Source organism: Petaurus breviceps, unplaced genomic scaffold (assembly GCF_028583685.1).
Source record: "Petaurus breviceps papuanus isolate PSGF00001 unplaced genomic scaffold, PetGlider_PUasm1.0 175, whole genome shotgun sequence".
NCBI lineage: Eukaryota > Metazoa > Chordata > Mammalia > Diprotodontia > Petauridae > Petaurus > Petaurus breviceps.
In genome coordinates, this window is record NW_027185764.1 from 26171519 (window position 1) to 26187831 (window position 16313).

Genomic DNA, 16313 nt, shown 5'->3' on the forward strand with positions numbered 1-16313 from the left:
AGGAGTAGGGAGATGTGGATTTTCATCCTGGCTGAGGCCTTTTGACTAGGTGTGTGACCTTGGGAAAGTCATTTAACTCCTCTCAGTCTCAATTCTCTCACCTATAAAATTGAGGGATTAGACTGGAGGGTAACTAAGACCTCTTGAGCTCTAGCAATGCTAACATTTTCCCAGAATCAGAATGGATTTGATTGTAATCATGTCATGAATTTCATTTAGCAAGAATGTGGGTGAAAAAATACAGTCAACTCTTCATTATTTGCTCTCATGGAAGGGAGTATTCCCAAACACCAGTGAATCCACAAGCATTTTTATTTGGTGCTATGATGAATACTTCAAAAAAAATTTCAAAACAATCAAAATTTCTTTTCTGCTTGAATTGATGTTAAATGTAATATTAAGTGTGATGCAAAATGTATTCAGAGAATGTACTATAGGAAGACAAAGAAGTATGTACTAGTCAGTAGGGGAAGGATGACCTGGGATTAAAACTTTGAAGCTGTCAATTCACAAAAAATGCATGATCCAAGTGTGCTTAATTGAGAGATTACTGGAGATGCATGAATGATAATGTAATTTTCTATAGATGATTAATGTGATCAGAAGAAAAATGATTGGATTTTTAGGTCATAGCAACTATTAAGAAGGGAGAAAGTAAACAAGCCTTTATTAAGCCCCTACTATGTGTCAGGCATTGTGCCAAGCCCTTTGCAAATATCATCTAATTTGACCCTCAGAACAACCTGGGGAGGTAGATTCCATTAATTTTAGTATTTTACAGCTACAGAAACTGAGGCAGACAAAGTTTATGTGACTTACCCAGAGTCACACAACTAGTAAGTGTCTGAGGTGGGATTTGAACTCAGGATTTCCCAACTTCAGGCCCAGTGTTCTATCCCCTACAACACCTAGCTGCCTTTATCAACCAGCAGCACTTAGTATTTATGAGGTACCCACCAACATTTTGTTAGGAACTTCAAGATAATCCTGTCTAATGCTAAAGGTGACCAGGAGAACTGATTTTTTTTAATCTATAGTTCAAATCCCTAATTCAGGCACTATTGACCCAGGCTAGAAACTTTAGTTTCTAGGTTTCACTACTCACTGCCCTGTACTTCTAAATGGAAATAGAAAGCCAAAAAAAAAAATTCAGGGCCTCGAAATCTCACTAGTATCAATTCAACCAATCCAGGGTTCTACTGATCACCCCTATCACAGTAACAAAAGGTTAACTTTCACTTTAAGGTTTACAAAGAGCTTTACCTACTAAACTGCATGGTGTCTTTCGATCTTCACAAGAACCCTGAGAGGTAGAGAGTGAAAATGTTATTCCCATTTTATAGATGAGTAAAGTGAAGATTGGACAGAGGGACTTACCCCAGATCATTTACCAGAGCTGGAATTCTGTCCCATATTTTCCAACTGTCAAGTCCTGTTCTCTTCTTGCTACAGTAAAATACCTGGTCAAGGCAGATGAATTCATCATGTGCAAAACACAGGAAACTTACAGACCTATAAAGTCCTATTTCCCATCAACTACCTTGCTTGACCTCTTTCTTTTTGTAGAGAAACCCCATGGCAACCCACTGTACCAATGGAGAGGCAAGAGTTCCACTGACATAACCCTTCCTCCTCTCTTGATTGTATAATTTAACTTCTTTGATTGACTTTTTATTGTGGGATTCTGGAAGAGGTGAAGAAATAGCAGGTTTTTGGCTGTACTCTCTAGCCTATTCTGTTCTGTCTTGTTGGCTTTAAGAAGTTCACAGAGCTTTGTAATGTTGCCAATTGCCTCCTCGGGTGTTTTTACAAGCAGCATCCTGCTTTCCATGTGCTAAGATGCAAGGGATATGTAGGAAGTTGGCCAGGAGACACAATCCCACAGTCATTGGCATGTGGGTGGGTTGCAAAGAGTGGGAAACCTGTGAAGTTTGGGTGAAATGCCATCATTTGCATCAAACTTCTTAGAGATTCTCAAACTTATAGAGTAAGGGGTTTTGACTCCGAGAGAAAGGTATATGTTTGTTGGTTTTGGAATAATTGAATGATGGCTGGCATCACACAAATCAACACAACTGAAAAACTTGTCCTCCCTGCAGTCCTGGCACATGTAGATTTCTCAGACCTGGATCTTTTAAGCCAGAATGTCAACTTTGTTTGCTGGCATATGTTCCCTTTATTTCTTGACTCTACAATTCTGAGAGTCTAATACTCATGGAGACAAAACATGGCAAAGAGCTTTGGACTTGGAGTGAGACGACCTGGATTTGAATCTCATCTCTGTACCTATTAACTGTGGGACCTTGGGCAAAGTGCTCTGCCTCTGTGGTTCTCAGTTTCCTCTTTTATAATATTCTGCTTTTGCATTGTTATCATCTTCAGTTGTTTTAGTCATGCCCAACTCTTTGTGATCTCATTTGGGCTTTCCTTGATGGAAATACTAGAGTGGTTTACCATTTTCTTCTACAACTCACTTTACAGATGAGGAAACTGAGGCAAAAAAGGTTAAGTGACTAGCCTAGGATCACACAGCTAGTAAGTATTGGAAGTAAGATTCGAACTCACAGACATGAGTCTTCCTGACTTCAATCCTGGTACTCAATCTGTGGCACTACCTAGTTGCCCTCTAAGTTGCCTTCCATCTGTGGTTCTTCTAGAACCAATACCACATTAGTTTTTCTTTGTTTCAGTTTTATATACATATAAATGTATATGTATGCACGTGTATGTGTGCATATATGTAGGTATATGTGTGTATATTTAGATCTAAATATGTTTATCTGTCTTGTCTGTCTTAACTTTCTGTCTCTCTCTTGCCTTTCTCTTTCTTTTACCACTTTACATTTTTTTTTTTTACAGATTCTAGCCATCTTTATAGCCACTCTTCAAATCATACTCTACTTATGAATGCCCCATGTGAATGACGAAGCAGCCTGCACCTTGGTAAGGATTAGCATTATTGTCCTTGACTGTAAAGGGCACTCTCCTTTTGCTGTGACCATGTGTTTACAGGGTGAAGGTAATGGTGAAGGTGGCAATGTCTTTCTGGCTTCCCAAGTTGGGACTTGCAACATATTTCTTAGCATACTAGCAAAGTTATTAATAATGCTTAGGTTCCTAGATCAACCCACAAAAGACCATTTCAGTTATGATATAGCAAATATCCAGCATGAGTTAAGGAGGCTTTTGTACACCAGATAGGGAACCCAGCTTCCATTTATTACATAGTTTATTACATTTATTATATTTTATGAGAAAATATATTCTGACTTCCATAAAACCAACTTATATACAAACTTTTGGAACACAATGTATTTCATTTATTAATGGGGAAACTTTGTTTTTTTGTTTTTGTTTTTGTCCCCCTCTCCCACCATGCCCCCATGTCCTTCCTGGTTACCAAAGCATACACTTTGCCCATAGTCTGTCCTCTTGTGTTCCTAACAATCATGTTTTCCATCTCCCTTGTCTTTTTCTGTCTCTGTTTCTGTCTATTGCTCTCTGTCTCTCTCATTTCTGTCTCCAATTCTGTGTCACTCACTGTCTTTCTCTGTGTATGTCTATGTCTGTACATCTGTCTCTCATTCTCTATTCTTTCTTCCCAACTTGGTTCCTCCATTCTTCTTTCTCTCCAAACTTCATACTTTCTCATCCTCCATTTTACCTCTTTTCATATTCTCGAACCATTTCTATTGGACACATTTCCTCTTCTTCATTCCAAGTCAGGCTGCCATTTTTCCCATGCCATCACCCCTTCCTACCTTCCTCTTACAATCCACCACACCCAAGTGACCACATTACTCACAATATTCCCAATGTGCTTCTCCATGACCCCAAGTCTTGGATATTTCCTGCACTTCTGGTTGCTGTTTCTGAACCATTACTTGGCACAGATGAGTTTCTGAAGGCAGAGAGGAGTCTTTCAGGGGTCAAAACATCAGTTCCTTTTAAAGCAAAGATCAATGCCTTTAAAATCTTGATTCATAGAGGAACTGGAAGGAAACCGTGTTGGAAACATTTTGTTCCACAAACTTCATTTCTTCTACCCTGTCGGTAGAATCTGCCCATTTTAAACTTCTGACAGTTTCTACTCTTTGGGTTTTTGAGAAAGACATAAAAGTCTTTCTCAGATCTTTTCCTTCTGTCCTCCCTAAGACCACTGGCATTTATGCAGTCTGGGATAAGTGGCTTTGCAGAACAGTACCCTGACAGGGCCAGTTTTAGCTGAGCTGATAATACCAAACCCATATCCATTTTCTTGTGTGTGAAGGATAATAGAGGCATCTTGAACCCAGAGCACAAATACACCAAACAAGAATGACCAAAAAGTGTGAGAGAATCATGGAATCTTGGAGTTGGAAGGGAGCTCAGAGGCAGCCATATCTTTTAAAAAATTTTATTTTATTTTTAATTTATAGAATAAAACAAGCATTTCCATAACATAATAAAATAAACATTTCCACGACATAATAAAGAGATGATCGCACATGAAACTGCAAATCTACTTGCTATTCCTTTTAAATATACAATAAAGTTATCATATACTTTTTTTCTTTTTTCTCCCCCACCTACTCTAGAGATGGCTATCATTAGACATTTTAGGTATATGTGTATGTGTATGAATGTATATGTAGATATGTGTATATGCTCACACACATATAAACATATATATATATATATATATATAAACATATATAGTAGATATAATATAGAATTATTCTATAATACATCTATCAGTTCTTTCTCTGGATACAGATATTTTCCCCCCACATGTCCTTTATTTTTAATTTGTGTATTTATGATAGTAGTCGAAATGACTCAGTCTTTCAAAGTCTTCCTAAAACAAGAACTACTCCCTTCCCCACCCCTTACAATGTAATGAGAAAGTGATTATTCAGTCCAGAGCGTCACTGATAGGGAAGTTGCCTCCAGACATATCTGGATATCTCTAATTGTTAGAAATTTTTTTCCTTATATCAAGCCAAAATTTGGACTTTTGACATTTTTTTCTCTAATGTTCCCAGTTCTGCTTTCTGGGATCACATAAAGTCAACAGGTATTCTTTAAATGCTTACTATGTGTTGGGCACTGTGCTAAGTGCGGGGATGCAAAGAATGGCAAAAACGTCCCCCTCCCCCAAGGAGCTCACAGTCTAATGGGAAGACAACATCCTCCTTTCACATGATGGTCTTTCAGATACTTGTAAAGAGCTGTTATGTGCCCCCTTTTTTGCTTTTTTCTTTTAATCCCTAGAAATTAGAAGAATATCTGGCAAAGAGTAGACACAGTAAATGTTGACTCGACTTGAATTATTCTTTCCAAGTTAGACATCTTCAACTCATAGACACATGGCATGGTCTTTTGGTCTTCATCATCTTGGTTGACTTCCTTTGGATGCTCCTCAGTATATCAGAATAATTCCTAAGGTATGGCCCCTAGATGTGAGCACTATACTCCAAATGTGGTTTAAATAGGGCAGAGCTAAGTAGATGATCACTTTTGTATTCCTGCAAGTCAAGCCTGTCTTCATTCAACCTAACATTATGCTAGGTCTTCGGGTCATCATATTATCCCCTTGACTTATAATGGGTTTACAATCTAATAACACTCCCAGATCTTTTTCCAGATAAATTGCTATCTGGACACGCCTCTACCATCTTGCATTTGTGAAGCTGATTTTTGTAAGACCTTATAATTATCCTTATTGAATTTGACCTGATTAGATTTGACTTAACAGTCTAGCCCAGGGATGGGGAAACTGTGGCCTTGAGGTCACATGTGACCTTCTAGGTTCTCAAGTGCACCCTTTGAATTAAAACTTGAATTCAGTCAAAGGCCACAGGTGAGGACCTAGAAGGCCACATGTGGCTTCAAGGCCACAGGTTCCCCATCCCCAGCTAGCCTATTGAGATCTTTTTGGATCCTGATGCTCTCATTTAGTATATTAGCTATCTCTATGAGGTCTTCTTCCTTTTCAAATCTGATAAGCATCTTTTATATACTTTTATCCACATCATCAATCAAAATGTTAAAATATGGCCAAACAAAGATCCCTAAGATATTCCAAAAGGGACCTCCTTCTATGTTAACATCAAATCATTAGTGATTGGTCTTTGGGTCATTAAACCAGTTCCAAATTCACTTGACTGTATTACTATTTGCAAATATTTGTCTGTCTTGTCTACAAGGATAGCATGAGAGACTTTACCAAGTGCTTCACAAAAAGTGAGGTAAACTATACTAGGGCATCCCCCTGATCTTTCAGTTTAGTAACTCTCTCAAAAAAAGAATGAGGTTAGTCAGGCATAACTGGTTCTTGATGAAGCCATGCTAACTCTTTTTAATCACCACTTCCTTTTTCTAGATATTCATGAACCATCCCTTTAATAATATGTTTTAGAATTTCACCAGGAATTGGAATCAAGTTCATTGACCTATACTTTGCAAATTCCTTTCTCTTTGTTCAAATAAAGCTTTGCCTACTTAAACAGGAAACAAAACACATGGGGGAATCTATTCTGGTAATATATTAGCATTGGCATGACACAGTGAATAGTTGGCCTCAAAGCTAGGGTGACCTGGGTAAAGTTTTGCCTCTGACACATACTGGTAATAGGACCCTGGGTAAGTCACTTAACCTTTGGTATTCTAGGTACCTTTCTAAGGTTACAAATTGTATAGTTAGTTAGCTAACATCCATTTACAGGGAGTTTCCTCATCTGGGGGCTCCCTATGCCTCTGAATCATAGGCCCAGTTCTTATCTCTTAACTGGGATCTCCTATACCAATTCTTACCAGTATCCTATTCCTAATAGATCAGTGACCTTGGGCAGAAATATATAGTAAGTGAATAGAGGTTTGTTAAAGCTCTTTTCCCTGAAACTGATTCCCAGGGCCCCTAAAGTTATTTTGATTTTGATCTAGAATTGTCCAGGTAACTTCAAAGGCTGCTTCCAAAAGTTCATAGTCAGAATTGGTTGTAAACTTGGTTTGATTTTATAGGAGGGGTGTTAGAGACCACTTTAATATTTGAGAGAACAGAGCTTCTGACCTTAGGATGACAGTAGGTGGAAGAGGGGTGGTTGGGGAAATTAGAAGATGAGGAAGGGAGGATCCTGGGCTCAACATGAATAGTAAGTAAGGACACCTGGTTCTCAAGGTCTGGTAATCCGGAGAAAAAGAATGTGGGGGGGGGCTTAAATTCCAGGAAAAAAAGGGGAACCCTGTTTCATATGAACAAAGGATAAAGACCAGAGGTATTTTTTTGTCTTTTCCCAATTTATTTATTTTTAGTCTTCAACATTCATTTCCACAAGATTTTGAGTTACAAAATTTTCTCCCCTTCTTTCCTCTACCCCCACCCCAAGATAGAGAGCCTACTGAGTACCCCTTCCCCCAATCTATTCTCTTTTATATCCTCCCCCACCCCCCACCCCCAACTTTCTAATAGGGCAAGATGGATTTCTATACCCCAGTGCCTGTATATCTTATTTCCCAGTTGCCTGTAAAAAACAAAATTTTTTTTAACATTTGTTTTTGAAACTTTGAGTTCCAGAGTCTTTCCCTTCTTCCCTCCTCATCCATGCCCCTGGGAAGACAAGCAATTCAACATAGGTTGTACATGTGTAGTGATGCAAAACATTTCCATAGCAGTTATATTGTGAAAGACTAACTATATTTCCCTCCACCCTATCCCACCCCCCACTTATTCTATTTTCTACTTTGACCCTGTCCCTTTTCAAAAGTGTTTGCTTCTGGGGTGGAGTCAAGATGGCAGAGTAGAAACAGGACTTCCTCGCAGCTCCAGCTCCCACCTCCCCCAATTCATGTAAAAAATGACTCTAGACAAACTTTGGAGCTACAGAACCCACAAAATGACACAGAGAAGCTAACCTCCTGATGAGGACAGCCTGGCAGGCCAGTAGCAAGTGGCCAGCGCAGCACTCTGGGAGCTGACCCCAGTCCAGCTGGAGGGGGAGGTCTTAGCCCCAGGGCGGGCATGACAAGCCACCAGCTGGAGGGACTTCAGATCACCAGCAGCTGTGGTGATTTCCAGAATTATCAACCCATAGATGTTAAGGAAAAAGTGAGGGGTCAGTGCAGTGTGGACTTTGTGACTTGGGAATTTGGAGTGCAATCTGGCCTTTACCTCCAGAGTGAGAAGCAGCTGAGGTGTTGCAGACATGCAGCTGCTTCCATGTGGCAGCTTCAACTCCTGGTCGGCAGATCATAGGGGGACCAAGCAACCAGTCTGAGGGGTAATCACTCTTGCTTTAACCTGTTTGGATCTGGATTGCTGCTAGGGTGGAGGTCCTGGGCTGCGTGACCAGGTTGCCAGAGCATATGGAGGCTTCAGAGAGGGCACCCAACTAATATCATCCACAGCTACGAAAATCCCAGCATTTGGGATAAAGCTCCTGTTTCTGGTAGCAGAGTCCTACTGTGGCAAAAAGCCCAAGAGTCAAGTAGTTGAGTGACAACATGAGCAGGCAAAGGAAGCAAAGCAAACATAGCAACCCAACTTTACACTCTTATTTTGGGGACAGAAAGGATCAAAACATGAAACAGGAGGAAGACAGTGAAGTCAGCACTCCTGCACCAAAAGGTTCCAAGAAAAATATGAGCTGGTTACAGGCCATAGAGGAGCTTAAAAGGGAGTATGAAAATCAAATAAGAGAAGTGGAGGGAAAAATGGGAAGAGAAATGAGAACAATGCAAGAAAATTATGAAATGAAAGTCAACAACCCAACTGAAGAAAATAACACTTTAAAAAACAGACTAACTCTGATGGCAAAAGAGACTCAAAAAGACAATGAGGAGAAGAATGCCTTAAAAAGTCGAATTTGCCAGATGGAAAAAGAATCTCAAAAGCTCACTGAAGAGAAGTATTCCTTTTGGAGCAAATGGAAGCTAGTGACTTTATGAGAAATCAAGATACTATTAAACAGTTCCAAAGAAATGAAAAATAGAAGGCAATGTGAAATATCTCATTGGAAAAACCACTGGCCTGGAAAATAGATCCAGGAGAGATAATTTAAAAATTATTGGACTACCCGAAAGCCATGATCAAGAAAAGAACCTAGAAATCATCTTTCAAGAAATTCTCAAGGATAATTGCCCTGCTGTTTTAGAACCAGAGGGCAAAATAGAGGTTGAACGAGTCCACCGATCACTTCCTGAAAAAGATCCCAAAAACAAAACTCCTAGGAATATTATAGCCAGGTTCTGGAGTTCCCAGATCAAGGAGAAAATGTTACAATCAGCCAGGAAGAAATAACTTCAATATTGTGGAAACACAATCAGGATAACTCAGGACTTGGCAGCTTCTACATTGAGGGTTCAAAAGGCTTAGAATATGATATTCCAGAGGTCAAAGGAGCTGGGATTAAAAGCAAGAATCACCTGCCAAAACTGAGTATCATGTTCCAGGGGAAAATATGGTCATTCAGTGGAATAGAGGACTTTCAAGCATTCTTGATGAAAAAACCAGAGTTGAAAAAATATTTGACCTTCAGGTACAAGAAGCAAGAGAAACTTGAGAAGTTAAACAGGGAAAAGAAATCATAAGGAACTTATCAAAGTTGAACTACTTATATTCCTACATGGAAAAACGATAATTGTATCTTATGAAACTTCTCTCGGTTATGAGAATAGTTGAAGGGAATAGAAATATATATATATATATATATATATGTGTGTGTGTGTGTGTGTGTATGTATGTATGTATGTATATATGTGTGTGTATGGGTGTATATGTATACATACATATATATGTACATATAGGAGGGTATATGGGCATATTAATACATATGTGACTGTGTGTATATATATGTCTACAGGTATACATAGAGGGCACAGGACCAATTGAATAGGAAGGGATGATACTTAAAAGGTGAAATTAAGAGGTGAGAGAGGAATATAATGAGAGGAGATGGGGAGACAAAATGGGGTAAATTATCTCATATAGAAGAGGCAAGGGAAAATTGTTACAAGGCAGGGGAAGAACAGGAAGACAAAAGGTAATGAGTTTACCTTATTCTCGATGGATTTGGCTTAGGGAGGGAATGACATATATACTAAATATGGTATCTCACCCTACAGGAGAGTAGGGGGGAAGGGGATGAGAGGGGGGATAATGGAAGGGAGGGTAGGCTGGTGGGGAGGGAAGTTGGAAGCACCCACTTTTGAAAAGGGCCAGGATCAAAGTAGAGAATAGAACAAGTGGGGAGTGGGATAGGATGGAGGGAAATATGGTCAGTCTTCCACAATATATCCTCTATGGAAATGTTTTGTGTAGCTAACTCATGTACAATCAATACTGAATTGCTTATCTTCCTAGTGAAGGTGGGTGGCAAGGGAGGAAGGGAAAGAATGTGGAATCCAAAGTTTTAAAATCAAATGTTTAAAAATAGATATACATATTATCATTAATATTTTACATGTAACTGGGAAATGATGTATACAGGCACTGGGGCATAGAGATCCACTGTGCCCTACTGGAAAGTCGAAGGAGGGGATTTGGGAAGATATGGGAGGGAACAGATTGGAGGAGGGGATATTCAGTGGGAATGCTGTTTTGGGGTGGTGGGTAGAGAAAATTTGTAATTCAAAATCTTGTGGCAATGAATGGTGTAAACTAAAAAATAAAAAAGAGAGAGAAGTGTTTGCTTCTAACTACCCTCTCCCCCATCTTCCCTCCCTTCAATCATCTCCCCTCTTATCCCCTTCCCCCCTGCTTTCCTGTAGGGTAAGATACCCAATTGAATGGGTATGTTATTCCCTCCTTAAGCCAAATTCAATGAGAGGAAGGTTGACTCATTCACTTTCATCTTCCTGCCCTTCCCCTCCATTGTAACAGTGTTCTCTTACCTCTTTTATATGAGATAATTTACCCTAATCTATCCTTCCCTTTTTCCTTCTTCCAATATATTCCTCTCTCACCTCTTAATTTTATTATTTAGATATCATCCCTTTATATTCAACTCATCCTGTGCCCTCTGTCTATGTATACATGTACACACATACGCACACACACATATATATTTATACACACATACATCCTCCTATGTATATGTATATATATATACATATATATATATGCACATATATTCCCTTCAACTATCATATTGAGAAAAGTCTCATGACTTACAATTATTGCTTTTTCATGTAGGAATGTAAATAGTTCAACTTTAATAAGTTCCTTATGATTTCTTTTTCCTGTTTACCTTCTCATGCTTCTCTTGCTTCTTGTATTTGAAAGTCAAATTTTCTGTTCAGCTCTGGTTTTTTCATCAAGAATGCTTGAAAATCCTCTATTTCACTGAATGACAATATTTTCCACTGAAGCATTATATTCAGTTTTGCTGGGTAGGTAACTCTTGGTTTTAATCCTAGCTCCTTTGATCTCAGGAATATCATATTCCAAACCCTTTGATCCCTTAATGTAGAAGCTGCTAGGTCTTATGTTATCCTGATTGTGTTTCCACAATACTCAAATTGTTTCTTCCTGACTGCTTGCAGCAATTTCTCCTTGACCTGGGAACTCTGGAATTTGGCTATAATATTTCTAGGAGTCTTCTTTTTGGGATCTTTTTCAAGAGGTGATTAGTGAATCCTTTCAATTTCTATTTTGCCCTCTGGTTCTAGAATATCAGGGCAATTTTGCTTGATAATTTCTTGCAAGATGCTGTCTAGGTTCTTTTTTTAATCATAGCTTTCAGGTAGTCCAATAATTTTTAAATTATCTCTCCTGGATCTATTTTCCAGGTCAGTGGTTTTTCCAATGAGAGATTTCACATTGCCTTCTATTTTTTCGTTTGTTTGGATCTGTTTTATAATATCTTGATTTCTCATAAAGTCATTAGCTTCCAATTGCTCCAGTATAATTTTGAAGGAATTACTCTGTTCAGTGAGTTTTTTAAATTCCTTTTCCATTTGGCAAATTTGGCTTTTTAAGGCATTCTCTCCGCATTGGCTTTTTGGGCCTCTTTTGCCATTTGAGTTAGTCTATTTTTTAAGGTGTTATTTCCTTCAGTATTCTTTTGGGTCTCCTTTAGCAGGCTGTTGACACTCTTTTCATGATTTTCTTGCATCTCTCTTATTTCTCTTCCCAATTTTTCTTCCACTTCTCTTACTTGATTTTCAAAATCCTTTTTGGGCTCCTCCATGGCCTGTGACCAATTCATATTTTTCTTGGAAGCTTTTGATGCAGGAGTTCTGACTTTGTTGTCCTCCTCCAGTTCCCTGCTTTGATCCTTTTTGTCCCCCCCAAATGGTTGTATGGTCTGATTGTGCTTCCTCTGCTTGTTCCTCTTGCCAATTACTTTACTTTTGAGCTCTTTGCCATGGTAGAACTCTATTTCCAGAATGGAGGGAGCTTGCCCCAAATTGCTGGGATTTTCCCAGCTGCTGGAGCTTTTAGTTGGGTACCCTCTCTACAACCCCCACAAACTCTGGCACACTGTCCACACACCCCAGCATCATCACCCAAGTCCACAATCCATATCCAAGCAGGTCAAAGCAAGAGTTATTACACTCTGAATGGTTGCTTGGTCCCCCTACAATCTGCAGGCCAGGAGCTCTGGAAGCACCATGTGGCAGCAGCTGCAGCTGCCAAGTTTCCACCACTTCTCACCCTGGGGGCAAGTACTGGACCATGCTCTTCTTCCCTCACCCTTCCAACAGTTCCCCACTGACTTTTTATTTTCTCTTTGACGTTTATGTGTTGAGAAGTCTGTAAACTGCCACAGTAGCGGTGATTCACTCTCCTGAAGTCTGCTCTGGCTGGTCTGGGCTACCTTGGGGCCAGAACTGTGGCTCATATGGGACTGTGCTTGGCTCCCAGAGCGCTGCCATAGACCTTTCCTGCCAGCCTGCCAGGCTGCTCAGCAGAAGATTTGTTTCTCTCTGTCACTTTTTTGGGTTCTGTAGCTTTACAATTTGTTTAGAGTCTTTTTTTACAAGTATTGGAAGTGGTTGGAGCTGGAGCCCACATCAGGTTTGTGCTTTTACTCTGCCATCTTGGCTTCATCCTCCAAGAACAGAGGTATTCTAGTAGGCAATGTATGAATAACGATGTTTATGGTAATACATAGGGAAGTGGTCATAAGAGAGTAATAAGAATTAGACAGGCTTGAGAATGCTAGGGGTAGCCAATAGAGTGCTTATATTTTGCATTTTACCCATTTAAAATGTAACCCATGTAATGATTGTGAAAAAAAAAGCTTAGGGGGGATTAGTCTTTGTTCAGGGTCCATTCCCACTAGACATTTGGAAATGGAGCTAAGCAATAAACACTTTACTTACAAGCTTTTAGTATCAATAGTAAGAGCTGTTGGGTGAGGCAAAGTTTCCTATCAAATATCATAGGGTGAGCAGAGGGTAGTGGTAGCTTCACATAAGTCTGAAGGGAGTTTCCTGTTCCTTATAGGCAAGTTTTCACCTGGGAATACTTGGAGGGAGAGAGATAATTGCTAACACAGACTATGGCTACCAATATTAAAAGAAGGAGAGAAGGGACAGACAGGTGGGATAACTGCTGTTGGACTATAATTTATCCAAAGTTTTAGTCAGTAGAAGTAAGAGGTCTCTGTAGGACATCTACCAGACAATTCACTTTAGGAATTCAAAAGCCTGGCCCCCCCATTCAACATTTCTAGTGAGCAGGGTCCCTTCAAAGCAGAGGCTGGTTTATAGAATCATGGATACCCATTCCAGTTTTATCAGTAGAGATGGAATTTAAAGTATAGGGTCCAGAACTTGTTAATTTAAAAGGCATAGGGATGGAGATGGGAACTGGTTTAAAGAATAAGGAATACTAGGGGCAGCAAGGTGGCACAGTGAGTAGAGCACCGGCCCTGGAATCAGGAGGACCTGAGTTCAAATTTGGCCTCAGACACTTAACATGAAACTAGCCATGTGACCTTGGGCAAGTCACTTAACACCAAATGCCTTGCCTTCCCTCCTCCAAAAAAAAAAAAAGAGAATAAGGAATGCTGGATACCTACCCAGATATTTTAAAAAGCCATCAAAAGAAAAAAAATAGAGGATTGTTGTCAAGGGCCTAAAAATTATACTTAGTGATTTTCCTAAGGCAAAGGGATAGTCATGCCATTCCTTTGTTTCATAAACTCCAATGACTCCTTATTACATTAATTCTTTACAAAATCCTCTGGCATCTAAAAGTCTTTACCACCTGACTCTGACTTTCTAGTTTTACTTCATTTTCTTCCTGGTACAAAATAGATGCTTAATAAATGTTTATTGACTGACTGATCCTTTTATACACTTTTCAGTCCAAACAAATCCATCTTCTTACTGTTCTTCACACATGACATTGTATTTCCCATCTCTATGACTTTGCATAGGCCGTCCTGCATGCCTGGGATGTGTTTCTTCCTTATTTTGGATTCCTAAAATCCTTAATTTCCTTCAAAAGTCAATTCAAATGCCACTTTTTTTTTGCTTTTTTTTGGGGGGAGGGCAATTGGGTTAAGTGACTTGCCCAAAGTCACAGTGCTAGTTAGTGTGTCAAGTGTCTGAGGCCAGATTTGAAGTCAGGTCCTCCTGAATCCAGGGCCGGCACTCTATATGGGGTGCCACCTAGCCACCCCATCAAATGCCACTTTTTACATGAGAACTTTCCCGATGCCCTAAGTTGTCCCAAATACTTTTGTATGTGTGCATGTGTGTGTATGTATACACACTCACATATATGTATTTGTGTGTTATGTACTTGGTTTATTTTTGCTTGTGCATACAAACTGTTGCCCCTTATAGAATGTAAGCTCCCAGAGGACAGGGATGTGTTCATTTTTGTCTTCATATTCCTAATACAATCCTGGCATAGAGTAGACCTTAAATTAATTCTTTTGGCTCTTTTTCCTGATTAGGTAAATCTAAAGTCCTGGGGGAGCAGTTGAGAGATTTGGAGATCAGTTGAAAAGCAGACAAGAGGGCCAGTTCCTATGAGCTAATGGTCAGGGTAGGAAAATAAGGCTTAAAAGGCAGCATCTGGGGAGAAATTGTAATGTGGGAAAGAAAAGGTAAACAGGAACATATCTTTTTATGCAGTGGAATCATCAGGGAGGGTCAGCAGAGTAAAGCTAACAGCTGACCTCCTGTCAACAGGACCCAACCGGCCCGTAACCTGTGGACAGCTGGAGTTGAACAGAGCATGCTAGAGACAAGAGTCAGGAGTCTGACAGAAGTTTAATTTGAAAGTGGTGAGGCATAAAAGCCACAGTGAGGCAAGGTTGTCTAGTGACAAAAGGCTCGTTCATGGCAGGGCTTCATGTCTCGTCCTCTTGGTGCTTGCCTGAGCTCAGAGACCATCAGTTCAATGATTTCGTGGCAGCAGTGTTCATTCAGAGGGTGAGCACCAAGGAGTGTCCTTATGCCAAACTCAGGGCACAGCTTGTTTGCTGGATCTTTTTAATAAAATTATACCACATTGTGGAAATGCTTGTTTTATTCCATTAATTAAAAATAACATAAATAAAAAAATTTTTTAAAAATCAGTAATAGAATAGTTTGGAAGAAGTTTGTGTTCTGGGGAGAGATAATGATTTCTGTTTTGGGCATAGTGAGTTTAAGATGTCTATAGGACATCTAGTTGTGTGAAGATTGCTGTAAAACTCAGTGGATGTGTTGGTTAGTTTTGAGTTACCACAAGGGCATCTCTTACATTGACTGTGTAACCCTGGCAAGTTGTTTAGCCTGTGTGAGCACCTGTTTTTTACCCACCTTCCCTCTCTCAGAGGGTTGCTCTGACAAAAATGCCTTGTAAACTATTGATGGTAATAGATACGCAAATCATCATCTTCAATGGCATAACCTTTTTTTGAACTTGGATCTGAGATTTCATTGGCATAAGTAACTTCCGGGTAAGGAAACAAATTTTACCAATGTAGATCACCATCTCTTGAGAGAGAAATGATGGACTTAAGATGTAGAATGTGTCGTTGGATCCAGCCTATGTGGGAATTCATTTTGTTTGTGTGTATTTGTTACAACAGCTTTTCTTTCTTCCCCACCCTGAATCGATGGAGGTGGGAGTGGGGGTGATAAGGAGAGAAAGGGGAAAACAAGAGGGATAGAATAGGGGAGGAAAGAAAGAAAAGATCTTTGAGCACTTTCCTACTAATAGAAGTTGCTAAACTTCTATTTTTACCTTTTTCTTTATTTTTATGTTCTCTCTCTCTCTGTCATTCTTTCTTTCTCTCTGACTCTTTCTGTCTCTGTCTCTCTCTCCATAGATCCACATCTATCTATCATCTATCTATCTATCTATCTATCTATCTATCTATCTATCT